The sequence below is a fragment of the Bos taurus genome, chromosome 26 (genome assembly GCF_002263795.3).
Source record: "Bos taurus isolate L1 Dominette 01449 registration number 42190680 breed Hereford chromosome 26, ARS-UCD2.0, whole genome shotgun sequence".
Taxonomy (NCBI): Eukaryota; Metazoa; Chordata; class Mammalia; order Artiodactyla; family Bovidae; genus Bos; species Bos taurus.
The window spans coordinates 50,306,510-50,333,857 of NC_037353.1; the positions used below are offsets into that span (position 1 = coordinate 50,306,510).

The following is a 27,348-nucleotide window of genomic DNA, read 5'->3' on the forward strand; positions in this document are numbered from 1 at the left end:
TCATGCATTTCTTACTTCATCAAGTCCTTATTAAGTGGACACTGTGAGCCAAGCACTGTTCAAATGTTGTGCTGGCAATTAAAGATTGAGAAAAGGTAAGGCAAGTTCTTCATTTACAGACAAGTGTTCACTCCATTAACGTGGAGACAAAATACCAAAGCTAAACTGAGATAAAGTATCAGGTGACATAATCAATTCCTTCAAGGTAGAGTTATTGGAGGTCTACTCCAGGTGGGCACAGAGCTTGGTGCTGAAAAATATGCCTGTGTGTATGTCTGTGTGTCTAGTTCAAATTTACATTTTGAAAACAATAGACACGTGACCGGAACTAATAGAATATCCCTGCCAGTTGAAATGGGATAGTCAGAATAATCATACACAATACGAGGGCAGCATGAATAGAAAACGAAATGCTATTAACATGTCCACTGGACTCCCTGGGCCTCTGGAGGGATGGACAGGTGTTGACCAGGGACAGGAAAAGTGGCGTCAGCACCCGCTCACCCCTCCCCAGGGGCGACGCTGATCCTGGATCAACCAAAAGCTGCTTCTTGCTAACGAGCCCTAAGTGTAAAGAACTCTACCTTCACAGATGCCAGTGGAGACTTGGCCGAGTGCCCACAGCCGCCACGAGGGGAAGCCAGGCCTGTGAAGCAGGAAGGCTCTGGAAATGCAGTGTGCTCCCTATCACGGCCTGATCATCGCCTGTGTCACAGGACATCTTGACGCTAGAGAAGAATTAACCCTACACAGAGGTAAGCGCCCTTCCTTTGAATCACCAGGAGTGATTTTTTTTTAAAGGCAGGAGGAGAAGGGGATGACAGAGGATGAGGTGCTGGGATGGCATCACTGGTTCGATGGACATGAATTTGAGCAAGCTCCAGGGGTTGGTGATGGACAGGGAGGCCTGACGTGTTACAGTCCATGGGGTCGCAAAGAGTCAGACACGACTGACTCAACTGAACTGAACTGAACAGACAGATTTAGAAGCTCTGTGGCATGAAGTATGTTGAAGAACTCTTGCTCTCATCAATCTGATTTTTAAAATGTCCTTAACCGAATACAGAATTCAGATAATCCAAAGGAAAGAGTAAGTGGGCTATGACTTCAGCTCAACTCAAGGAGAATTTTCTGTGGTGAGCACCCAGCTTGGCTGCTTGAGAAGTTCTGGTAAAGATTAAAATCTCTGTGGTCTAAAGAGTCTGATTCATCCTTCCCCATGCAGGTCTCACTGGGCATCGACTGTGCCTAAGCCCTGTGCAAGCAACTCTAGACATTCCACTGCTGACCAGGGGCGGTGACGAACAAATGCCTAATCCCCAGGCACTGAGAGAGGGTGTAGAGGCAGGCGCCTGGGCCGGGTGGGCAGATGTACTTCAACCAGCGTGGACAGGAGAGGCCTCACTGTGCAAGTGCCAGAGAGCCGAGCCCAGGAGCAGGGCATGACCTTCCACAAAAAGACTAGGGTAAACCTGAGGAAGAACGGAGGAGTGCTGGGCGGCCAAAGGCTAGTTCGTTTGTTTCCATAAGACGGATCCGAAAGCACTTAGCTATGTTCAACTTCATTCAAAACAGTTTTGTTAGACTGCCTCGTGACATCTGTCATATCAGTGTGCATTTAAAAAAGAGAAACTTATCAAAATTTGTGAATTTTTGTGTAGCTATTTCAATACTGAAAATGGAAGGAAAAAGTCATTTTGGTGTAATAAAAATTTATGATTTATTTTCAGGCAGATTAAAACACTCCTGAAACACACAAAAAAAGCAGTGGTGTATGGAAAAGGTGCTGTGACGCTGAATGTGTCAGGAGTGGCTTGTGTGTTTCATGTGCTTTGTGAAGTTTCGTGAGGGGTCCTTCTTGCTGGACAGTGTTCCATGGTCAGATAGACCAGTTGAAGTTGATAGCGACCAAATGGAGACATTGAGAACAATCAATGTTTATCTATATGGAGAGACAGATGTACGTATATACATATGTCTAACTGATTCACTCTACTGTATCCCCAAGTGTCTGAGAACCTGTGGCTCCGATCAGGCCCGGGGCTGACCGAGCTCAGCTGCTCCCTGGATCGCACAGCCTTGGTTCCTGTTGGCCCCATGACCGCTGGGCTGAGGCCCCACAGGTGGAAGGGGAGCTGATGGTTCTTTGAGGGGAAGTGTTTCCAGGAACCAGAGCTCCATGGGTGCACGCGTTCAGAGCATCCCCGGGCCCCTCTCTGTGCCTGCATCTCCAAGGGAGGGCGTCCAGGCCAGGTTTCCTGACCAACCTACAGACAGAAAACATTGCCTGTGAGGGGGCGAGACGCTCACAGAGCAGGCGTGTTTCCTGGGGGACTTGTAAGGACTCCGAAATGCGACGATGATGGAAAGAAATGTCTCCTCTACCTGGGAAGCTGAATGCAGATGATTCAGCAGGATGAATCTATTTAGATAAAAAATCACGGGAGTTTGGGAACTTAGTATAAAATCACTGTTTAATTCTTCAGTTTTGATCACACTGGGGAAAAAAAAAAAAACAACTGTATTTTAAATTCCAAGGAATAAAGGGCCTGCATCTGCTGAGCAAACAGCAAATACTTTGACAATCACTTAACTCAGTGATCTTGTCAACCGTGTTGTGAAATCCAATTTCAAGTAAGAATCTCCACCACTGCACAGGGTTTTGTTCCTAACTGTCTGACCTCTGTTTTTAATTTCATGTGTATTACAAGGGATTTCGAGAAGATTGGTAAAAGCAGATTTTCTCATAAGAAAAGAGACAGTGACAGGACTTGTTAGAGGCTCTTGACTATAGACTGCTTGAAGATTAGTTACTAAATGCTTCGGGGCTGGTGGAAAGTTTGGGTGGAGTGAAGCACAGACCTGAGAAGTCACTGAGGCTCCAGCATCACTGGGACCCTGGGGGGAGCCTGAGGGGCTGGGTAGACCCAGCAACCACGGAATATCACTTTTCCACATCAGTCAGCAAGATGAGAAGAAACTCAGGCAACCGGGCCCTCTCCCAAGAACGTAACAGTAAATAGGGCGACAGGGGAGGCTGTTTCTGCAGGTCTGAGGTTTCTCTTTTAATATATTAATGTATATATTTTAAGTCCACCTCTTACACAAGGTGAACAATAAATGTCCCCTAAACCCAGGAACTGGACTAAATGTAACGGGTTAGATTGCTAGCCGCTGCTGTTTTGCTTGTTTTAAAGGAAGAGACCTTCTGACAGTGTGAGAACGGCCATGGTTACTGAGTTGAACTCGGGTCTGCTCGCCCGCCCGCAGTAAAGCCAGTCTGCCGCCCAGGCTGTGGGAAAGGAAGTGCAGAGTTTATTGCAGGCCCCAGGCAAGAAGTCCAGGCAGCTTGTGCTCAGAAGACCTGAACTCCCAGAAGGCTTCAGGGGAAAGGCTTTTAAACAGAACGAGGGAGGGGGTCTATGGGGGTGTGGTCAGCTCATAGACCCTCCTCTGATTGGCTGGTGGTGAGGTCATTGGGAGTCACCATCATCAACTTTCTGGTTCCAGCTGTTCTGGGGTCTACTGCTGGGGGGCAGCATGCAGTCAGCTTCTCCCACCTGGTGGGGGTTTCCGTATCTGAAAAGCAGCTGACAGGACATGGCTCAGAGTACTATTTATAATACCATATGATAATAGTATACTATAATACTATAGCCCTTGAAAGAGATGCAAAGGCCCTTGACTTGTTAAACGGCTAAACTCATTATTTTGTCTTGCTTGACTGTTTTCCTTTGTTTCTGCATTTTCTCATTTCTCTGATTGAACTTTCTCTTTCAGGGAAGGCCGAGGGGGCTGAAGTTTTTCTATTAACAAGAGGCAGGGAGGACGTGGGGTGGGGGGACTCTGTCCTGGGAAGGCCCCGACAGGATGCCGCTTGGTTTCTCCGTCACAGAGCAGCCTCTGTGCACACATCCTCCTGTGTGTCCTGCAGCAGCACAACAGGGAGAGAGGCTCAGATGTATTTTGAGGCCGCAGAGACTGAGAAGCCCTGATGCCAGGTGCCCACCCATCAGACTGGTGTCTCCCCACCTGCCCACACATCACTCGCTTTGGAAAAGTGCACATGGCTGGAGGAAAGAGGCTGTGGCTCCACAGGGGGGGGCCTGCCCTGCCTGCAAGGTGAAGGTCCGTCGAGGCCCTGGGCTCCTCCGAAGCCTTCTCACAGGGGCCACAGACAGCCTTGGACCTGGGGCTGGAGCCCAGGAGCTGCTGATTCTGAACTCAAGCCCTGCACATTTGGAGGCTGCTAAGCACCTGTGTCTTAATCAACAATAACAAAAATATTAGTCATGGGTTTCTTCCAGAAACTGCCTTTCTTGAAAAGGCAAGGCGTCTGCTAGTGAGGGAACAGTGCTAAAACCTCTGTTTCTAAACATAAAAAGTCAAAGCAGAGGGCTCAGAGGCGGCTCCTGTGGAGGCGAAGACCCCACCCTGTGCCTGCCCGGATCCATCACAGGAGGCTAATGAATAGGGGCTTATGAATAAAAGAAGGAGCCGGCTTCCCAGGCGTGCGAGGGGAGTGCCCATGGTCTCCAGGTTCTCAGCAGCCTTTAAAGCAAAGCCACGGTCCTTAATGACTGTAATGATTTTTTCCTCCTCTGCCATGTACCATCCTTTTAGCTTTAGGAACTATCAGGGCATACTTGTTAGGGAGGGACGTCTTTGAAACCCATCCAGCTCTGCTTCACATCTGAGCCATCTATAATGGAAGACTGATTAATGTTTGAGGCAGACCCAGTGAAAAAGAGCTCGGGCTGAAATGCCTACCCAACTTTCAATTTTTAACCTGCACATCTGGCTGAGTATGCTAATTCTGAATACGTGATGAGGATGAGGAGACAGCTCTGAGGGGTAAGGGACTCAGACGTGATCCATCAGATGACACCCTCGCATTGCGCAGGAGCCCCGGGAATGTCTGTCATCTGAGGCTCCTTTCTAACTACTTGATTTATTTCCATTGTGAAGAGCAATTTCGCAGAACACTAAAATTGCCATCATTTTTAAGTTGTGGCATTACAGCTATCTCCATCAAAAAACCATTGTAAGTATTATAACACTTATACTATAAGTGATATAAATTTGGAAATTTCTCAGAGGAAGAATGACCGGGAATTGGGAGAGCTGGTGGATTCAGGGAAACAGAAAACCCGGAGCGCCCCACCACCCACCTCTACCCCAGTCCCTCACATCCTAGCTCTAGCACCGTCTCAGCCCTGCCCACGTGGAAAATAAGAAAGAGGAAAGTGATCAGAAGCACCAACTGAGCAGCCCAGCCTCTCCCTGGACCTGCCCACGCTGGGCATCCACAGGAGGTCTCCTGGGCCTCACGTCCTGCGGGCCTGCCCGTCACCCGCTGAGACCCACAGCCTCCAGGGCCCATGAGCCTGCAGTGGACTCCGGGCACGTGGAGAGCTCCGTGGTGAAGAAGCTTCAGACCTGAGCTTTCCCTTCTCGGGTCTGTGACCGGACCATCCCAGTGCTTCCCAAGCCTGTTCCCCAAGAGAACAAAATGGTCCCCACTCTGCCCACAGCCCTCCGTGGTCCCTTGTCCTTCAGGGATGCCCAGGACGGGGGCACTTCAGAGCCACGCGGGTTGGAGCCCCTCTGCAGGGCTGGGGCCTCACTCCCCAGGCAGCCCCTCCTCTCCAGTGAAGCCTGGGAGCAGAGCCTCCCCGCCTGCTAGTGAACAGGGCTCCCCTTGAATCCACCCCCAGGGATGTATTTGGGTCTTGCTTCACAGGGAAGGCGGGGGCCCGCCCGGATGTCGGGGGGCGGGGGTTGACACAGCCTGCACCTGCCCCGCCTGTCTTCCCCAGGGACCCGTCAGAGATGTGGCTGCAGTCACAGCGCCCTGCCCAGGGAGGCGGCTGGGCTCGCTGTCCGTGTTTGGACATACAGTCACCGCAGGGCATCGTCTGCAGGACATGAGGACCCTGGTTTCTCCTGCAGGGGTTTCTGGCCGCTGCCCTCCAAGCTGCAAGGAGAAGCAGAGGTCGGGGGCAGAGCCGAGATGCAGACACCCCACCCCGTCCCCTGGGCTCAGCCTGCTCCCCTTCGTCTCTCCTGCCCTCTCCCCTCTGGCTCCCTTCCGCCCCCTCCTGCCCTCCTGTCCTCCTCCGGCTCCTTCTCATTTCTGTCCTCTGTCTCTTTCTCTTTTACTTGTACTGATGCCTCTATTTACCCACGGAGTCAATCAGACTTCTATACTTTCTTTCATTCATTCTTCTACCTGTTAATTACTCATCGAAATACTCAGCCTCCTCTGTAATATTAACAAGTCTGTGCCTGAGCAGATACTGGGGACGCCCGCTGGGCTCAGGGCCTGGTGTCCCCCCCAGTGACTCTGTACTGGACCACCGGGGGGCCACAGTGCACCTCCCAGAGCCCCGGATTCACTGGCTCCTGTGGGCAGTTTCCAGACCCACTTATCCTCCGTGACTTAGGTGTTTGGCATGGGCACTCCTACATAAACCCCTTTCCCAGCAAGGTGGTGACTCTCCTGCTTCTGGCTGGGATCTGCTGGGCTTGATGCCTTTGCAGCCTGAGCTCCCGAGCCCCCTGCCCAGGGCCAGGCTCCGCCTCCCAACACCTCCTGCCTCTCTCCAGTCCCCACCAGGCCAGGGTGCAGCCCATCCCTTCACCTGCCTCCAGATACTTCTTGCAGCAGCTTCCTCGGGTTTGGCGTGCGGCGCAGGAAAGACCAGTTTGCCAGGGAGGGCATGGACCCTCCTGGTGGGGGGACCCTGGCCCAACTGCCCTTCATTCAGCCCCCACGGGCCCTTGTGAGAACTGAAACAGACCCGGTGCACCTGCTCCCCAGGCTTGGAACTTACATTTGTACTTAACTGCAAATTCAAATGAAGGGCACTGCAATTACTTCATGTTCTAAATTAGGGTTTTATTAAGTATTTATAAAAAGCTTACAATGGCAAGACCCCACAGCCCAGCCCCTTTTTCGCTTAATTTCAAAATACACATTTCTTTGATGGTGGACACAGTCCCCAGCCTGGGTAGCTTCCTTCTTGGGATGTCTCAGGCCTGGGTGAGGAAGCAGACAAGCTCCCAGTGGGAGGATGCCCCCTGCCGGAGCCCACATGGGGACCGGGTCTGGATACAGCAGGAGGACGCTGCCTGCTACCTGGCTGTGGTGTCCAGCGCAGTGGTCAGCGGGACCAGCTCCCTAGAACCCTCACTGGGGTGAACTCGGGCACTACTACCATCTACCTGCACCTGCCTCCTCTCTTTATAAGCCTTAACCCCAAATTACAATGTAAAACAGCAAACATTTACAAAACTGGAAACATTTAGTCTAAGAGGAAGACCCAGATGTTCACCTCTGTCCCATGGCTGTTCAATCAGTGTCATCAGAGCAAGCCATGAACCACCAACCGCCATCCTCCCAAAGGGCCAAAACCCCTCCATCCCTTTGGAATCATATCTTATTTATAAAAGTAGCAGGCAAGCGGCCCCATATTTTATGCTGTTATATAAGACACAAGCAAAGCTCCATTCTTTTATGATCTGAGCCATTGAAGTTACCAACAGTGTTTTCTCTGGGACCTTAAAATATGTTGCAACTCTCTTGATCTATGACTTCACCAGAGTGAAATGCTAACAAGGTATTTTTAATCAAAAATCAGCTTTAAAACGCAGTAAATTTCAAAATGGAAAAATGACAGTTCCTGTAGAATTGCTTTCAGAGAACGCTGTGGACATAACTAAGTGTGAATTACATGTAAACGTGCACGCTGCTTCACCCTAAAAATTCAGCCCTTAAAGGAGAGCTTTGCAGAACTCCGTGGTCAAGGGCATAGTGGCTCTGGAGGCTGGGTCCACAAGCCCCCAGACCCAGAGGAGGGTCTCAGAGGAGCCCCTCCGGGTCAGCTACGGCTCCACACGAGAGATGCTGGCAGTGGGAGCAGGATTCCCAACTCCTGGTGCGGAATCTGCATGTGGGCGTCTGAGGAGCACCCGTCTCTTCTGAGACATAACCACGCTTCCTGGCTCATGTTCCCCTGTTTTTGGGGTGAGGAAGGGCCCAGGGTGGGCCCTGGGTTGGATCATCCCTCAGCGACCTTGCTCACTCAGTCCAAAGGCCAGCCTCAGACGAAACAAGCTACTGCTTCCGGGCATGGCCGGCTTCCTGGCATGTGGCGCACACAGGGAATGAGCTTGGTGCTCCAAAAGCCCACCACTGGCCTCGGGCTCTGTCACCACCATCCTAAAAGTCCTAATAGCTTTTGAACAGGGGACCTCACATTATCGTTCCGCAGTGGGCCCTCGGGTTATGTAGCTGGCTGCTCCCCTCACTGGGCCCAACCATAAGCCCTGCAGCAGCCTTCTGCTGTCTCTGCAACCTGGTTCTTATGTCAGAAATACTCTTGAGTAGCCCAGAATCACCTTCTCGACCAAAGGGTCACATGTCATGGGCCCTTTCTAGTTCCTCTGTCCTGGACACACCCCATAGAGGGCCACATAAAGGCACCCTGGTCTTGAGGAAAGGAGTCAAGTCACCCTTGCTGACCCAGAGGGATGGAGGGGAGGGAGAAGGGGGAAGGAAGGGGGAGGAGCAGCAGGGAGGCGGGGGGGAGGGGGGAGGAGGGGAGAGGGGAGGCCAACTCACTGTCCCCTCACTGTCTGTCTCCTTCTGGTGCCTGCCCATGGCTGCACTCACCAAGAGGCCTCCAGAATCCACCTCGGGGGGTGAAGAGCGGTGTGGACCCCCATGTGACAGGTGGGAGGTGGGAGGCAGAGAGGGAGCCAGGAGACAACGCCCAGGCTTCTGGTTTTGTAACCAGGTGGACAGTGAGGGAGGGAGCAAGCAGAGGGAGGGGCTGGACCTCAAGGAAGCAAAAGGGGGGTTGGGTTTTGCATCTGCTAGAATCAGGCTCATGCTGGCCTCCAGGCAGAGCCACCGAGCCAACTGGAAGACTCCAAGAAGATCGGAGAGCCTGAAGGATTTCCTTTTGGATTTGTAATATGAAAAAAGGAAGAATGATGCTTGAAGGAATAAGCCTGGGTCACAAGGAAAGAGCTTTAACTCTGGAAAATGCACTTGCCTGGACTAGTTTACTCTTTAGCTCGGCGCAGTCTTTCATGTAATGCTCAATGAGGCCTCAACACGTGCCAGACCCTGAGCGCACTTGATATGAAGGGGCCCCCATGGTTGGGGGGCGGGACAGAGAGCCATGAAGACCCCTGGTCAGCAGGACTGCCCTGGCTGCAGCAGAGCCTGGAGCCAGGCTGGAGAGCAGGAAGAGTAGAAATATATCCCGTCCTGTGAGCTGCCTGGGTCTGCACAGACGGTTCCCCTGTCGCTTATAGAGACTGAAAGCAGAAATAGGAAACAAAATGTAAAATCGTTAAAACTTGCATTTTTAACTATAAATCCCTTCTTGCACATTTAGCTATATTTTACATTTTCAGGTTAAAATTTATTGATTCCCTGGTTTCCTTTATTCATGCATGAGTGTATGTGCCTGTGAGTGTGAAAGATATATCGATTTATGATACATATCCCCCCTCACCAACACACTGGCAGCCCGGAGTGATGGTGGAAAGGGGTCCAGGCCTGTCTTTGGGACCTGGGATTGGAAAGCATCTCAGGATGGGCCTGGCCCCTCTTTCTGAGAGTCTGCAATGGGTGCTGCTAGAGCATGGTGTTCACAAGGTCAGCTTCTCCTTGTAGGCTAGAGACGCAGCTTAGGGAGGTAGGCTAGAGACGCGGGTTAGGGATGTAGGCTAGAGACGCAGCTTAAGGACGTAGGCTAGAGACGCAGGTTAGGGACGTAGGCTAGAGACGCGGGTTAGGGATGTAGGCTAGAGACGCGGGTTAGGGACGTAGGCTAGAGACGCAGGTTGGGGACGTAGGCTAGGGACGCGGGTTAGGGATGTAGGCTAGGGACGCGGGTTAGGGATGTAGGCTAGAGACGCAGGTTAGGGATGTAGGCTAGAGACGCAGGTTAGGGACGTAGGCTAGAGACGCAGCTTAAGGACGTAGGCTAGAGACGCAGCTTAAGGACGTAGGCTAGAGACGCAGGTTAGGGACGTAGGCTAGAGACGCAGCTTAAGGACGTAGGCTAGAGACGCGGGTTGGGGACGTAGGCTAGAGACGCGGATTAGGGACGTAGGCTAGGGACGCGGGTTAGGGACGTAGGCTAGAGACGCGGCTTAGGGACGTAGGCTAGGCACGCGGGTTAGGGACGTAGGCTAGAGACGCGGGTTAGGGACGTAGGCTAGAGACGTGGCTTAGGGACGTAGGCTAGGGATGCGGGTTAGGGACGTAGGCTAGGGACGCGGGTTAGGGACGTAGGCTAGGGACGCGGGTTAGGGACGTAGGCTAGGGACGCGGGTTAGGGATGTAGGCTAGAGACGTACTCTATGGATACGAGCTCAGGATGTGGGCTAGGGGTATAGGCTACAGATGCAGGTTTGGGGTCAGGATGCGGGCTGGAGATGTAGTCTAGGCCTGTAGGCTATGGATGTGGGCTAGGGATGCAGGTCACAGATGCTGAGACATACAACAAGGGGCCCTCACATGAGAAAATGTCTTCTTCTTCTGCAACAGAGAAGCTTCTCTTTCCTGAAAGTGATTGTTGGATTCCTTACATTTTAGAAACAGCTACAGTTGAGTCAAATGTGTGTCCTTCCAACCACATTCCACCTGCTTTGCAATTTTTCTGTGTAATTTTTTTCCAGGATCTGCCAGTGGAGGCTGTGGCTCCCATAACTAATTATCAGAGCCTGAGCCTGATCTGCCGTTGTCAGGCTCTAATTCCTCATATTAAAAACAAATGTAGCCAGCTTTATTACTTGAAGTTCAACTTTAAATTGGAAAAAGTTTAATGGTTACAGTCAATCAGACTCAGCGCAGGAGACAAAAAAAAAAAAAAAATCATTTACAAGCTCCAGGTGCAGCCTGGGGTTGCACTAATGACACTCACCTGTAGCCCCACATGAACTAATTAAACCCTTAATTATGCTTTTTTTTTTTTTTTTAAACACAAACTGGAAGATTTCAGCAAGTGGACTCCGTGTTGTTTGCATTTCTGAACGTAAGTCCTTGCGCCGAGACAGGGCTGGCCTATTCGGGAGGAAGCCAGCAGGGGCAGTGTGTAGTCCTCCCTGGCCCTCCTTCAGGCCTGGAGCTGGTCCTTCATCCTTCTCCCTGTAGGGCTGGGATGGCCACGACACTGCTCTAACCTTGCACATCCCACCATGCACTGTTTAACTTCTCCTTGAAGCCAGGAAGAAGAGAGTACGGGGCAGAGACCTCAGAGTCCAGATGCCCATACAATCAGCTCTGAGGGCAGCCAGGGCTCAGGGCCAGGGTGGGGTGCTCAGCGGGGTGTTGTCATCATTGACCATGTCCTGCTCCACCTGCTTCTCCTCCCCACTCCTGCTCCCCCTACCCTTTGGGAGGACCTCCACCCTTGTAAGCTGCCAGCTCCTTGTGATGTGGTCACATCTCACTGACTGGACACCTCTCACAGGTCTTTGGAATGGAGAGAGTGCTCGTGACTTCACACAGTGAATCAGAAGTGACCTTGGGGAGGTGGTGAATTTGGTCTAGGGTGTGTTTAGTTCAGTTGACATCTGCAGAGAGGAGTGGAAAGGTTGCATGGGCTCTGGGAGAGGAGCGCTGAGAGGCCTGGGGGTTGGGGTGGGGGGAGCTGGGGCCCAGAGACACAGGCCAAGTCCACCTGGCCGCAGACTCGAGGGTGGAGGGAGCCCTGAGGGAGGGACTCAGGGCGAGACAGGCCCGGGCTCTCGGGCTGCACACGGTGTCACAGGGTCCTGTGTGCCCCGGGTGCTGGGCTAGAGCAGGAGGAGGAACCAGGGCCACCAGCCTGCCGGCCGAGCTCAGCCCTAAGGGAGTATGAACGGCTGTGTCCTTTCAACACTGACTCAGGGTTACCCTCACTGGCCCACTGCTGGAGCCACCAGGAAGTTGGCCAGAGAGGTCTGCGGAGCCCTGTGGAACACCAGCCAGGACACTCATCACCACCTGTCCCAGTGAGTGATGGAGACCCGCACTCAGGTGAGCATGGCGGGGGGCTGTGATGGAGAGGGGCCCTCAGGCGACCACAGGGAGGGGCTGTGAGGGGGTCATGCACTCAGGTGAGCACAGGAAGAGCCACCATACCTGTGTGGACCACAAGAGGGAGAGGCCAGACCATGGCACTAGAGATATTAGGATTCAAGAATTGGTGCTGGCAGAGGGAATTCGAAGCCAGGTTCCAAGGGAGACATGGACAGAGCAGAAATATGGACAGTGACTTCTATCTCTCAGTTGAGAACCTTTAGAAGTGAGAGGGGAAAGTTATCCCATAGAAGGGACAAAACAGAGCTGCCTGCATTGAAACAGAGAAGAGGTGTAGCATCTCGAGAGAGAGCCGCAGCCACTGGGAGGAAGGGTGAGGTCCAGGTTTTCCTGGTCTTCGATATGCGGGGAGACAAGCCCCTGGCCGAGGGAGGCACCCATAGTTGCTGGACTCTGAGGAAGGAGGCTCCACAGCCGGGAAGTAGGGGACACTGGAGGTTCGGAGTTGAGGCGATGTGGAAAGCCTTGTGTAACAGCCAACTAGAGTCAATGAGGAGACTGGCGGGTTTACCAGATATCTGCTTCTTTTTTGTGTGTGTTTGATTACCTATAACATCAAAGTTGCAACCAGCTATATAGTAGATATAGTAGAGTCTATATAGCTCCTACGTGATGAAAAGCAAGCTCTGACAGGAGAGGAGCCCAGGAATTAAGTCTTTAATCTATGGGGATTTCCAGAGTCCTCGAGGGCAGCAAGCAAAGTAGGCTTCTGATCTTGAAACTTGGTTATCACACACTATTCAATGCATATCAGCAAGGAGAGCAGTACTAGCTACGTCACTCAGTGAATTGCTCCAACCTGTGAGATTTGTTGTTAACACAGGTTAGGCTCAAACACCCAGGGAAACAATGTTCAGGGGTCAGGGGCGAAACCAGGCTGGAGTCTGGCAGGTCCTCTGGAGCTAGAGCTGTGGCAGGAGAAAGATGGTCCGGGAAACCGTCTGAGACGAGACAGGCCAGCCTACTCCCTGGGGCAGGACCGGGCACGTTGACAAGGTCACTCCAGGCTCCAAGGGAAGCTTCACTGGAATGACAGTCTTTACCAGCCCAGCCTCGCTCTTCCCAGGGGATTCTGGGACGGCCCCCATGGCAGCCCCAGCAAGGCAGAAATGATGAACAGACATGGTTCTCTCCCTGTGAATCACATGGCTAGATGTATGTGGCTGGGCCGCAATATGCTGGAAACTATTTTTAATAATTACCTGAGTGAAGTCCCAAGGACCTATTGGAAGCGATCTATTTAAATGTCAATGCCATTCATCTTTAATGAGAAAACAAAACCTTCCGGTATTATTAGTCTCTGGAATTATGGAACACATTGGTTGATATTCTGTCATTTTCAAAACCAAATAAGGAAAGACCATTAAAAAACTGAATTTGCTATCATCTGCCTGGCCCGGGTCTCCGAGAACGCATTGCTGCCATCTGTAACTGTGGCTGGTTAGTTAGCAGCGATGTCAGCATCGTGATGTATAGCTCAATAAAGCCGCGCCAGCTGGCAAAACACATTTTGGGGATTCAGGCCGTGTAAGTTAGATCAAAAAATTATCAAGATAGATAGCATGATAGGAAAATAGAAGAGTTTTTGATCGGATGTTGAGAATTCAAGTGTTCTGTAATGTTTTCCAAGCGCTGGGAAACAAGGAGCCAGCACGTGGGAGGCGAGGCCGCTGCTGGGCGAGAGACCCCCGCCTGTGCCTCCATGTCCTTCTGACAGGTTCCGGGTCCCTTCTGTGTCCCCCAAACCACAGCCCCGGTTTCCTCATCTGGAACGGGAACAGGCTCATCCCCTGGACCATGGGCTTTGCTGCTCCATCAGGATAACTGTTGGCACAACTGGTACCTCCATCTCTTCATGCTGCTGCTGCTAAGTCACTTCAGTCGTGTCCAACTCTGTGCGACGCCCATAGATGGCAGCCCACCAGGCTCCCCCGTCCCTGGGATTCTCCAGGCAAGAGTACTGGAGTGGGGTGCCATTGTCTTCTCCGCCACGCCTTCATACTTTTTTCTATTTTTTGACTACAGCCACTCAGCACGTGGGATCTTAGTTCCCCCATCCAGGGATTGAACCCACACTCCCTGCAGTGGAAGTGCAAAGCCTTAACCACTGGACCACCAGGGAATCCCCATTCCTTTGTCTTTTTTGATGTCATAAATCGGTCACAAATAAGAAGTAACTGGATTCCAAATACAGATCCAAATACAGCTCATGTGGCTGACTGAGTATCACCAGATCTCTATGAAGGTTTGGACCAACAGGCAGCGAGTTAATAAACTTGAATCATTGTGCATAATCATAGGTGTTTTGGGTGCGATTTGTTTGTATGGAGCTGGTGACTCACTCAGAGATCGCTGAGTGTAGACAGACAGACAGACAAACAACTGTTTCAGGATGGAGACATCCATTCAATGTTCTACAAGTGGAAGGAATAATACAGACCAGGTGCTGACAGCTCACTGTAAGTGTCGGAGCCGCTGTGGCCTTTGAGTAACTTGCACGTGTCAGGCACCATTTCAGCACTGGGGAATGCTGTCCTCAGTGGGGGAGAGCAAAGGAAAACAGACGCTGGGCAGAAACCACACTGCACTTTTTGTATAATTTATAGATAGACATATATAGTTATCTTATGTATAATTTTAAATGGATAATTTAAAATATAAATTTATATAATTACAACTCTAAATAATTATATTCAGTTCAGCTGCTCAGTCCCGTCTGACTCTTTGCAACCCCATGGACTGCAGCATGCCAAATGAGTAATTATATGGTATGACAAAAAATGTATATTGTATTTCCATGATTTGCTAGTGAATTTTGTTATGAGGAGAAGCTGTTTCTGGGTGTGTGTTTCTCACATCCTTATTTTGAGGCTTCCAAGCCTGGACTCTTGTATCAAGTATGTAAGTAAGCCCCTCAACCAAGATCAGGGGGACATGTTGCACCCTTCAGTTAATATGCCTACGTGCTTTTATGGCAAATCTAATTCACTCCTTGAGGCTGGAACACGAGCTTCAGCTTCCCTTCCCAAAATTCCGAGCTGCTTGTTTTGTCACTTGGTGAAGAACACGCAACATGTCCCATAGAAATAGCACCGAGGTTTCATCGTCACTGCACGAAGTGGGAGCACAGGGCCCGGCTCTTCAACACACATTTACACTTTACCAAATACATTTTTAAAAACCTATATTTAAGCACTGACACTGAGTGCTGAGATCTTTGAAAGTAATGTGTTAGCTAAATGCAGCATCAAGAATTCAGCTAATTATCTTAATATTTCATTTGTTAACATGGAATATGATTATAAAGAATTACGCTCCTCATGAGCCTGGTGGGGCTGCATCCATGGGGTCGCTAGGAGTCGGACACTACTGAGCGGCTTCACTTTCACTTTTTCACTTTCATGCGTTGGAGAAGGAAATGGCAACCCACTCCAGTGTTCTTGCCTGGAGAATCCCAGGGATGGGGGGAACCTGGTGGGCTGCCATCTGTGGGGGTCGCACAGAGTCGGACACGACTGAAGTGACTTAGCAGCAGCAGCAGCAGCAACGGCCCCTCATAAATCAACATTCCTAAAGCCTTCAGAATTCAGTAGCTTCCTAAAAATAAGGTGAAAGTGAGAATGACTAAAACAGCGTACAGGCACGTGTGGACACACAACCATAACGCACACTGTGGTGGCTTGTGCTGCAGTCGTGTCTGACTCTCTGTGACCCCGTGGACTCTAGCCCGCCAGGCTCCTCTGTCCATGGGATTTTCCAGGCAAGAATACTGGAGTGGGCTGCCATTTCCTTCCCCAGGGATCTTCCCAACCCAGGGGCTGAACCCGTGTCTCTTGGGTCTCCTGCGCAGGCCAGCAGACTCCTTCTACACTGCACCACCTCGGAGACCTCAGCACTCCAGGCAGTTGATTAAAACGCTGTCGGTTGGGGCTCCAATTCCCTTCTCTTCCTCCCTGAGTGAAGGAAATGCCATTCTCTGTTCTGAGATGGCCTTAAAGGCATGATAAATTCTGGGGCCCACCTTGGGTGGGACCTCATCCAGCTCTTGTGAAGTCAGTGGCAGTGGTGGAGCCGGACACCGGAAGTGGCCAGTCCTCCCCGGTTCATCCAGAGTCCTCCCGGTTATCCAGGACCCAAGGGGCTCCACCCCAGCCTGGGCTCCCGACAGGAAGCCCGTGGGGGACTCAGCCTTCAGCCCTGAGAGCACCCTCTGCAAGTGGCCGAGCAGCCCGCCTTCTCCCCACCCCAGGGCCTGGCCAGTGGACTGCGGGATGCAGGAGATTTTGCCAGAAACCAGTTTCTGGCTTCCAGCCCTGGAGTCTCTCCCCAGAGGTAGAGATGATTGGCAGCCCAGAGAGCCAATCACACTCCTTACACCCTGTGAGGCAGTCCATGTACAGCCAGCCCCTCCCAATTCTTCAGCTCTAACACAGGTGTGTGCACATACATACACGCACACACACACATATTGCACACACATGCAGGCACATACTTACCCAGGCACTGGCCTGTACACACACATGCACACGCATGCACAGAGGGTCTGCAGAGGAGAGCAGCAGGTCAGGACCCCAGTGAGCACAGCTGCTGGTCTGAGAGCCCAGGGAAGCATCACCCCGAGCTAACTCCAGAACTGGGGTGCAGTCCCCAGAGAGTGAGCCGAGCTGCTGGGGACCATCCAGAGGTAGAAATGATTCTGAATCACTGCTGCTTGGGTGCCCCGAGAAGTAGGAACAGCATGGGGTGGCCCGAGGGGGTGGGCTGGGGCGACAATGACAGCAGGGAGGACCCCTTTTCAATGCCCAAGCTGCCTGAAGGCACAATCCCCCCCGGGCAGCCACTCGGCCCCGAGCTTTACTGTCCCGGAAGCCCTGCCGCACAGACCCACAGCCCTGCAGCCTGGCTTGCACCAGCCCTAGCTTGCCACCACAGTCAGTTTGTCCTGAGGAGGAGGGGCTGATGACGCCTGAAGGTCTGTGCTCGCGCTCACAGGACCCGCCCCGAGGGTCCGCCAGGCTCCTGGTCCTGAGACCAGCAGACTGTCCAGCGCTGCCACGCCCCTCTGGTCCAGGCTGTCCTGGAGCTCTCCATCAGAACCTGCTCCACACCTGCCGTGATGCAGCCTCCTGGTCCCCGCACTCAGTCCTTCTGTCCCCCTCAATCCCCTGGGTGGAGTCCTGCTGAGCCTGTCTGCCTGGGGGGTCTTAGCCCCCCGTCCCCACCACGTTCCATCCCTGCCTAGAACTCCTTCCCCTTCACAGCTGGGGCCGCCCCAGGGCATCTGGTGCCTGAGCCCCGCAGACTTGCTTTGTATTGGAGGGGGACTAAGACGGGAGAACTCAGTCCCACTGGGGTGACTGCTGCTGATGGCATGTCCTGAGCTGCTTGGCTGCCTATGTCTGCAGACTTACTGGAGACTGGTGGTTGTCAAGTTCAAAGTGAGTCCCACTTGGGTTAGCAGTGGAGCCCCAGATCATCACAGAGTATCCAGGCAGATGTGACCACGTTCCTCCAGCCCCAAGTCTCTAGGTGTGGATTGGATGACCAGCATCCATTAGGTTGTTAGAGATATTAAAACATTTAAAGCATGAATTTGGGTGTCTGGCTCATAGTAAGTATTCAGAAAAGGCAGATTCCCTATCAGGGGTCTAAACCTAGGGAAAGATGCTCCCACCTGGCTCTGGAGTTCAAAGATGGAGAGGTACCCATGTGTGAAGGTGATCACCCGAGCCAGACACCATGACCCTGCCTCTCCCATCGCATCACTTGTTCAGTTACTGAGACAACAGCATCCAATGGTCTCCTGCTCAGCAAAGAGCAACCTTCACTCATAAGAGTCACTGAGGAGGAGAGATTGGATGCCCCTTGTCTTCTCTAATCCCAAATTAGGACTTTGGGGAAACCAAGAGTGTGCATTATGGGCAGAAAGTGAGAAGAACTAAAGAGCCTCTTGATGAAAGTGAAAGAGGAGAGGGGAAAAGTTGGCTTAAAACTCAACATTCAGAAAACTAAGATCATGGCGTCCAGTCCCATCATGTCATGGCAAATAGCATGGGGAAAACAATGGAAACAGTGAGAGACTTTATTTTTCTGGGCTCCAAAATCACTGCAGATGGTGACTGCAGCCATGAAATTAAAAGATGCTTTACTCCTTGGAAGAAAAGCTATGATCAACCTAGACAGCATATTAAAAAGCAGAGACATTACTTTGCCAACCAAGGTCCGTCTAGTCAAGGCTATGGTTTTTCCAAGTGGTCATGTTGGATGTGAGAGTTGGACCATAAGGAAAGCTGAGCACGAAGAATTGATGTTTTTGGAACTGTGATGTTGGAGAAGACTCTGGAGAGTCCCTTGGACTGCAAGGAGATCCAACAAGTTCCATCCTAAAGGAAACCAGTCCTGGGTGTTCATTGGAATGCACTGATGCTGAAGCTGAAACTTTAATACTTTGGCCACCCTGATGGGAAGAGCTGACTCATTTGAAAAGACTCTGATGCTGGGAAAGATTGAGGGTAGGAGAAGAAAGGGTATGACAGAGGATGAGATGGTTGGATGGCATCACTGACTCGATGGACATGAGCTTGAGTAAACTCCAGGAGTTGGTGATGGACAGGGAGGCCTGGCGTGCTGCAGTCCATGGGGTCACAAAGACTCAGGCACAACTGAGTGACTGAACTGAATTGAACTGAAGACTGTGCATTAATAACCTAGACTAAACAAATTATGTTCAAATTTACAATGTTTGGATCTGGGATTAAAAAAAAAAGGTCTCTCTTCAGATTTCCTAAAAGCATCGAGCAACAGCTACCCTTTCCTCCTCCCTGCCTCCCCTCCTTCCTACTCCTCACCTACCGTTTCTCTATACCATCTTCCCAAATCACGAATTTGTGCCGCCATGGTGACGGCCGTCAGCAGGGACAGACTTCAGTGATCAGTTTTTCCCCATATGCTGAAGACTCGGATCATCGACAGCTCCCCGCTGTCCACCACTGCTCTTCCCAGGGTCCAGATAACGCCCAGAGTATCGCTTACTTTTATTCAAATGTGTACACTTGTTCTGGCTGCAGGAAAGATTTCTTTCTTTTATGTTCATTTCTGTGTGGTATTCTGGAGTATGAGTATGCATCCCATCATCGTAATTGTTTGGCTTTTAACATGCTTTAGCCAATGTGCAAGCTACTGATTCTAAAATCTCTAACAAACTGTCGGCGAGCCTGTGGTTGGCCATTCTCTCTAGCCGTAAATGTCCCTGTTTCGAGGAACGACAGAAAAGTGCCGGCAGCTAAACATCGTACTTTGGATCATAATTGGGTTCAATTAACTTAGGTAACATAAATTCTTGGCAGTAAAAGTTGCTTGCCTTGTGATAACATGCCTGTGAGTAGCCAGATTACTGAGACTGGGGGCAGGGCTTATGGAAATTATATAGTAGAACCAATAGTTTAATTTCACATGTCAATTGCCTACCAGGAAGCAGGTGATGATTGTCCAGGTCAGAAAAATTGGGGAGGGTCTTGGCGTGCAGATGGGGGAGGGAAGGAGCCACTGCAGCTGCAAGCTCCTGACCCTCAGCTCCAATACGTTCTTCACGCAGAGGAAATAAGCTGCTACACTGACCACAGTCCCTGAAGATTTTTATCTTGATTCATCTCATAAAACTGTCTCAGCAGCACACTCAGCCTGACAAGATCCCTCATTACCAAGCGATGTTGCAACTTCCCAGTGGCTTCCTCTTCATCTCCTCTCAAAACTCATCACAAGGGCTCCTTATCTTCTGGTGTCATTTCCGCCCTCAGTGTTGTCAACAAGGTAAAGTTCTTTTAACCAGATGCACTGTCCTTCTAGGGTTACTTCTATTGGAAGGTATCCAAATGAAATCAGTTTTTATATAAAGCAAAGCATAACTCTTCCTAATTGTGAATTTGCATCTCTCAATGTTAAACTTTATGCAATCAGGGCACGTATTTTTACATATTTAAATTTTTATTTGAAAAATTCTGATAAAAGGTACTTGGGTCATTTTTCTTAGACATGAAGAGGAGTAACTTAACCTCATTAAAGCCTCATGTTTTTAACATAAAAGCAATTAGGTCTTGCCGATGATTCAGTTGGTGGCTCAGACAATAAAGAATTTGCCTGCAATGCAGGAGAACTGGGTTCCATTCTGGGTCAGGAAGATCCCTAGGAGAAGGGAATGGCTACCCACTCCATTATCCTTGCCTGGGAAATCCACGGACAGAAGAGCCTGGTGGGCTGCAGTCCACTGGAAGGACTGATGCTGAAGTGCCAGTACTTTGGTCACTTGAAGTGAAGAGTGGACTCACTGGAAAACACCTTGATGCTGGGAAAGATTGAGGGCAAGAGGAGACGGGGGCGACAGAGGATGAGATGGTTGGATGGCATCACCGACTCAATGGACATAAGTTTTGAGCAAACGCTGGGAGATAATGAAGGACAGGGAAGCCTGGCATGCTGCAGTCCATGAGGTCACAATGATTCAGACATGACTTAGCAACTGAACAACAGTTCAGTTACTTCTGTGAGACGTGGTCTCTTGGAAGAAGGAGTCAGTGTTTCAGGCAACTGGATCCACTTTGCAGCAACACCTATGTTCTCTAACTGACGGTGGTCTTTCAGAGATGAGGCAGGAAAAAGTGTACCTCAGTGTCCTCAGGCGCTGAGACGTTAATAATCCCCCAGGGCAGGACTTTTGGGGGAGCAAACTAGTCGGTGTACCAGCAGGACCCAGAGCCTGGACAGCATCTGGAGGCTCTGTGGGGTCTCCAAGCCGCCAGTCAAATGACTCTCCATGATATGCTCAAGAAAGGATAATGAGCCAACTCAGACACACAACTGCATGGGAATGCTTCCCTGTCAAAATATCACTCTCTAGATTTAACCGAACCCTGGGCTTTGAAAAATCCGTCTCCTCCAAATCTGTATTCCACAAATGCAGCTTTTACAAAATGCATTCAATTTGAAGGGGAAAGCCAATAATTACAATGTTTGAAGATTCAATTTAAATTCTAAAAGTGGTCAAGAGCATCCCTGGGGGATCCAGGTGAGGAATTTGAGCTCTGGCGGAGTCTGAGTCTTCAGCGTATTGCTAAAAATGAAAAGCACCTTCTCCTCTCCTCTCCTACAGATTTCCATGTGCTTGGACAGCCTGCAGAGATGATTCTGGGAGAGGGGTGCTCGAGAGCCTAACTCCAGCCCTGGAAAATGACTGCTGTGTTTGACACTTTGCAACCCAAGTTCAGTTCAGTTGCTCAGTCATATGCAACTCTTTGCGACCCTGTGGACTGTAGCATGCCACGTTTCCCTGTCCATCACCAACTCCTGAAGCTTGCTCAAACTCATGTCCACTGAATCAGTGATGTCATCCAACCACCTGGTCCCCTGACATCCCTTTCTCCTCCTGCCTTCAGTCTTTCCCAGCATCAGGGTCTTTTCCAGTGAGTCAGTTCTTGGCATCAGGTGGCCAAAGCATTGGAGTTTCAGCTTCACCATCAGTCCTTCCAATGAATATTCATGACTGATTTCCTTTGAGATTGACTGGTTTGATCTCTTTGCAGTCCAAGGGACTCTCAGGAGTCTTCTCCAACACCACAGTTTAAAAGCATCAATTCTTCAGTGCTCAGCTTTCCTTATGGTCCAAATCTCACATCCATACATGACTATTGGAAAAACAATAGCTTTGACTAGACGGACCTTTATTGGCAAAGTAATGTCTCTGCTTTTTAATATGCTGTCTGTGTTGGTCATAGCTTTTCTTCCAAGGAGCAAGCGTCTTTTAATTTCATGGCTGCAGTCACCATCTGCAGTGATTTTGGAGCCCAAGAAAAGAACGCCTGTCATTGTTTCCATTGTTTCCCCATCTATTTGCCATGAAGTGATGAGACTGGATACCATGATCTTTGATTTTTGAACCTTGAGTTTTAAGCCAGTTTTTTCATTCTCCTTTTTCACTTTCAAGAGGCTCTTCAGTTCCTCTTCACTTTCTGCCATAAGGGTGATGTCATCTGCATATCTGAAGTTTTTTATATTTCTCCTAGCAATCTTGATTCCAGCTTGTGCTTCATCCAGCCCACCATTTAGCATCATGTATTCTGTATAGAAATTAATCAAGCAGGGTGACAATATACAGCCTTAATGTACTCCTTTCCCAATTTGGAACCAATCTGTTATTTCATGTCTGGTTCCAACTGTTGCTTCTTGCCCTGCATACAGATTTCTCAGCAGGCAGGTAAGGTGAAAAATGGTAACAATTTGATATTCCCATCTCTTTAAGAATTTCCACAGTTTGTTGTGATCCATACAAAGGCTTTAATGTAGTCAATGAAGAAGAAATAGGTGTTTTTCTGGAACTCTCTTGCTTTTTCTGTGATCCAACAGATGCTGGCAATTTGATCTGGTTCCTCTGCCTTTTCTAAATCCAGCTTGAACATCTGAAAGTTCTTGGTTCACATACTGTTGAAGTTTTGCTTGGAGAATTTTGAGCATTACTTTGCTAGCATGTGAGATGAGTGCAGTTGTGTAGTAATTTGAACACTCTTTGGCATTGCCTTTCTTTGGGACTGGAATGAAAACTGACCTTTTCCAGTCCCGTGGCCACTGCTGAGTTTTCCAAATTTGCTGGCATATTGAGTGCAGCATTTTCAAAGCATCATCTTTTAGGATTTGAAATAGCTCAACTGGAATTCCATCACCTCCACTAGCTTTGTTCATAGTGATGCTTCCTAAGGCCTACTTGACTTTCCACTCCAGGATGTCTGGCTCTAGGTGAGTAATCAAACCATCATGGTTATCTGGGTCATGACGATCTTTTTTGTACAGTTCTTTTGTGTATTCTTGCCACATCTTCTTAATATCTTCTGCTTCTCTTAGGTCCATGTCATTTCTGTCCTTTATTGAGCCCATCTTTGCATGAAGTGTTCCCTTGGTGTCTCTAATTTTTTTGAGGAAATGTCAAGTCTTTCCCATTCTAGTGCTTTCCTCTATTTCTTTGCATTGGAACTGTGATGTGGAGAAGACTCTTGAGAGTCCCCTGGACTGCGAGGAGATCCAACCAGTCCATCCTAAAGGAGATCAGTCCTGAGTGTTCATTGGAAGGACTGATGTTGAAGCTGAAACTCCAATATTCTGGCCACCTGATGCGAAGAGCTGACTCATTGGAAAAGACCCTGATGCTGGGAAAGATTGAGGGTGGGAGGAGAAGGGAACAACTGAGGTTGATATGGTTGGATGTCATCACCGACTCAATGGACATGAGTTTGAGTAAACTCTGGGAGTTGGTGATGGACAGGGAGGCCTGGTGTGCTATAGTCCATGGGGTCACAGAGTCGGATACAACTGAGCAACTGAACTGCACTGAGCTGAACTGCTTTCTAGGTATGTTCTGGGGGGCATTGTTTGGGGGTGGGTATCAGCCACCAGGCGAACAGACCCCTTTCCCTTCTGAAATACTGAGGATTTCTCAGAGATGCTCATGGCTGGCTTTGCTGACAGGTCAGCCTCTTTTGGAATCGCTGACTCCTTGGTCTGCTCGAGGTTCCTATTTGAGATAGAATTTCAGCTGCATCTTTCTGTGACGTCATCCTGCTCACCGGGTGACTTTGTTCAAAGTCGCTCAATTGTTCAGGTCACCTGTCCTCGGGGGAGTGTAGGGCAGGATCCTGGGACTCACACAGCAGCTGTAGGCATATCTCCTTCCTGGACAGGGCAGGCTGGTGGGTCCTAGGGAACCATTGCCTCTGGCTGAGAGGGTCCTGTTTATCTGCCCCAGTGGCCTAGAAATGTATGTCCCGAGGCTTCCCTGGGGGACAATGGGAGAGGAAAGGAAGTAGATACGGAAAAGGAGATGTGATCAGAGAGGAGGGTGGACAGCAAACCAGGCAGGCAGCATCTGAGCCCTGCCCCCACAGGGGCAGGAACCTGCATCCTCAGATCAGGAGAATGTGTGGTTGGTGTCTGGGGAAAGGAGAAGTGGATGCCATCGGACGGAGGAGAGAGACCCCCAGAGGCTGCATGAGCCCCTTAGGTGGCAGAATGCTGCCCTGATGCGGGGTCACCACAGACACAGATTCCAGAGTCCCTGGAGGCCCCTGCACCCGCTTCCAGGGAGCAGGCATGAGTAGTGAGCACAGCTTTACTGCTGTGGATGCTGGACAAAGCGGCACCCGCCAGTGACAAAGCGACACCCGTCAGCGTGTGTGTGCAATGCCCTGACTTTATAGATTTATAGTCTGTGCGTCTGTCACCACACCCATCACCCCAAACATCCCCTCGTACCCATCTCCGGTTGATCCAGGATCCCATGCCGAGTCCCAGAAACCGCTTGTCTTTTTTCCATCTCTAGAGATGTGCCTTTTCAGGAAATGTCATAGAGATGGGATCCTACAACACGGAGACATTTCTTCAGGTTTCCTTCATGTACAAAGTGATTTTTAGGTGTAGCCTACAGCAGTAACTGATTGCTTGTTACAGAAAAAACAGCATTCCATTATGCAGCTGCACCACTTTTCACTTTTCTGACCTATGTATGCCTCTGAAAGTTGTTTTCAGTTTGGGGAAATCGTGAATGATGCAGTCTACACATCGATGTTTCTGCATGGACACCTTCTCATTTCTGGGGAGGTTCCTAGCCAAGGCCTTGCTTGGTTAGACAGCAAGTGTAATGTTGGCTTTCGGAGAAATAGCCAAGAAATTTTCCAAGGTGACCGCACTGTCTTCCCTTCTGGCCAGCAGCGCCTGGGGTCACTGATTCTCCTGTCTTCTGCCCACTCACCATCCTGTCTGTGGTCTTCACCATGGCCTTGAGGGGTCCATAGTGCCATCTCAGTGTAATTTTAATATGCATGTTACTGACAACAAATGATGTTAAACTTCTTCTCAGGTGCTTTTTAGCCGTTGGCATATTTTCTTGAGAGAAATGGCTATTCAAAGCTCTGTTCACTTTCTAAATTATTATTTCCTTACTTTTGGCTGTGCCGGGTCTTCATTGCTGTACGGGCTTCCTCTAGTTGCAGAGAACAGGGGCTGCTCTCTGGTTGAGGGGCTCTGCTTCTCATCTCGATGGCTTCTCTTGCTGCAGAGCAGAGGCTCTAGGTGCCCGGCTTCAGAGGTCGTGGCTCCCGGGCTCAAGAGCACAGGCTCAGCAATCGTGAAGCATGGATTTAGTTGCCTTGGCATGAGGGATCTTCCCAGATTAGGGACTGAACCTGTGTCTCCTGCATTGGCAGGTGGATTCTTTACCACTGAGCCACCAGGGAAGCCCTGATCTTTTTTTTTTTTTTTTAATTGCGTTATTTAACAGATGGAGCTGTAAGAATTTTTCACAGGCCCATTTTCCCCAAATACAATTTACGAGTATTTTCTCCAAGCCTCTGTCAAGTATTTCCATTTTCTTCATGGCATGTCTTGAAGCACAAGGTTTTAATTTTAATAAAATCAAGATTACCTTTCTTCTATGAATCATGCCTCTGTTTTTGTATCTAAGGACTCTTTGCCTAACTCAGGATCTTGAAGAATTTATCCTATATTTTATTCCACAATTTCTGCAGTTTTATGTCTTATGTTAAATTTATGATCCATTTCAAGTTAACTTTTGGGTTTGGCTGAAGATAGAAACATACAATTTTTTTGCATGGAGTTATAGAATTGTTGAAAAGATCATGTTTCCAGCTCTGAATTGCCTTTATGCCTTTGTTGAAAACCTATTGGCCACATAATTAAGGTTTTAGTTCTAGACTCTGTTCTGCTGAGTTTATCTGGATGCCTCTCTTCTATGGTAAAATTACACTGTCCTATTGCCTATAGCTTTATAATGATTTTGATATAAGATAGAGTAAATCTCCCAACTTATTCCTCTTTTCCAAAATTATTTTGATTATTCTATGTCCTTTATATTTCTTTGTTCCTTTTAGGGTCACTTTGTCAGTATCTATTTTTAAAAGCTTGACAGGGATTGTATTGACTCTATAGATTACTTGAGGAAGAAAAAATCTTTTTAAAAATCTTTTTATTTTGTATTGGAGTGTAGCTGATTAACAGTGTTGTGATCGTTTCTGGGGAAGTGAAGGCACTCAGCCATATGCACACATGTATCCATTCTCCCACAAACTCCCCTCCCAGAGAAAAGCCATCTTAATGGCATTGTCTTCTGGCCCATAAACATGGGATGTCTTTGGTTTTTTAGCTCTTCTTCAGTCTTGCTCTGGGACACGCTGCAGTTTTCAGTGTCTAAGTCTTGTAAGTTTTCTGTAAAATCACTCCGAAGCCTTTTATTCTTTTGATTCTATGGCGAATGCACTAGTTTTCTAATCTCATTTTCAGATTATTCACAGCTCATATACAGAACATGCAAAACATGAAGATCACGGCATCCAATATCATGGCCATCATTTAATGGCAAATAGATGGGGGGAAGTAAAACAGTGATAGATTCTATTTTCTTTTGCTTCAAAGTCACTGTGGACAGTGACTACAACTATGGAATTAAAAGACGCTTGCTCCTTGGAAGAAAAGCTACGACAAACCTAGACAGTGTATTAAAAAGCAAAGACATCACTTTGCCAACAAAGGTCCGTCTAGTCAAAGCTTTGGTTTTTCCAGTAGCCATGTATGAATGTGAGAGTTGGACCACAAATAAGACTGAGCACTGAAGAACTGATGCTTAGAACTGTGGTGTTGGAGAAGACTCTTGAGAGTCCCTTGGACTGCAAGGAGATCCAACCAGTCAATCCTAAAGGAGATCAGTCTTGAATATTCATTGGAAGGGCAGATGCTGAAGCTGAAACTCCAATACTTTGGCCACCTGATGTGAAGAACTGACTCAATGAAAAAACCCTGATGCTGGGAAGATAAAGGCAGGAGGAGAAGGAGGCGACAGAGGGTGAGAAGGTTGGATGGCATCACTGACTCAATGGACATGAGTTTGAGCAAGCTCTGGGAGATGGTGAAGGACAAGGAAGCCTGGTGCGCTGCAGTCCATGGGGTTGCATAGAGTAGGACACAGCTTGGCAACTGAACAACACCATAAATAAAAATGCAATTTGCTTCTTAGATCTTATATTATGCAACATCGCTAAGCTTGTTTTTCATGTAGTAGTTTTTTCTCTGAAACCTTCAGTGTTCTCTTCATACAAAATCAGATTTTCTTCACACACAGTTTTGCTTTTCTCTCAGTCACAGTGGCTCTGATTTTCTTGTTGCTGCTGTGCGGCTGGACCCTGTGGTTCCGA

At 49.3% G+C, this 27,348-nt stretch overlaps 1 protein-coding gene across 1 annotated transcript in view; it reads right to left on the reverse strand.

Annotated features, from left to right (window-relative positions):
- TCERG1L (transcription elongation regulator 1 like) overlaps window positions 1-27,348 on the reverse strand; it is a 478,247-nt gene that overhangs the window by 211,866 nt on the left and 239,033 nt on the right. The window lies entirely within an intron of this gene.